The sequence below is a fragment of the Echinops telfairi genome, unplaced genomic scaffold (genome assembly GCF_000313985.2).
Source record: "Echinops telfairi isolate 266 unplaced genomic scaffold, ASM31398v2 ScPeMD7_7475;HRSCAF=8513, whole genome shotgun sequence".
Lineage (NCBI taxonomy): Eukaryota > Metazoa > Chordata > Mammalia > Afrosoricida > Tenrecidae > Echinops > Echinops telfairi.
In genome coordinates this window covers 17,742,937-17,743,798 of record NW_022111379.1, presented here as the reverse complement: position 1 = coordinate 17,743,798, position 862 = coordinate 17,742,937, and positions in this window count along the sequence as shown.

Sequence of the window (862 nt, the reverse complement as noted above, 5' to 3'; positions counted from 1 at the left end):
GAACAGAAGACATGCTCCGCTCCTGGCTCTTGGTGGTAGTGAAAAGACCTCTTCCCCCTGCTTCTCAGAGGGCTTGTTTTGTACCCAGCAGAATCATAGTCCAAGTAATCCAGTTGGCAGCATCTCACAGGTGAATCCTATCAGTTTCCCTACCACCACCACCCACACCTTCTTCAGATCCCTGCAGGGAAAGTCTGAGCCATGGTTAACAATATGCTGCCCTGCACTTCCTCTTCTAGTGAGCCTCATTCTCGCTGCAGACCAACATGCTTTGTCCCGACCACTTTCCGCCTCTTATCTGCCATGTAAAGGGCTCGAAAGCCATCACTCCCACAGCCAGAAGAAAAGTAGAAAACCTGACCACAAACAATTCTTCTGAGATCCATCTGAGAGCTGAAGTCTCAGAGCAAACCAGCACTCCCACCCATAGATACAGAAAACTCAAAGCTTACCAGGAGCAGAAGCTACTGGTTGCCCAGTGTTGGGTAGGAACACTAAAGTGTACTTGACTACTTAATTGTTGGGAAGAACATGGGCTAGCTGGAAAGATTAAGGAAAAAAGGACAGAATCAAGGTAAGACAGACCTCTCAGCCACTCAGCATTAGGCAGAGGACTCACATTGTGTGGGTTTTATGCCCAGGAGCCACAGCAGATTCTCACTGTCAAGATCCAAGAACAATCTCCCCTCATGCTTCCAATGAGGGAAAGAGAGAAACAACCATTTTGAAGTAAGCCCAGGCATTCCATGATGCTCACCTTCCCAACACGATCGCTTAAACCAAAGTGGGTGCATAAGCAAATGTGGTGAAGAAAGCTGAGGGTGCCTGGCTATCAAAAGATATAGCATCTGGGGTCTTAAAG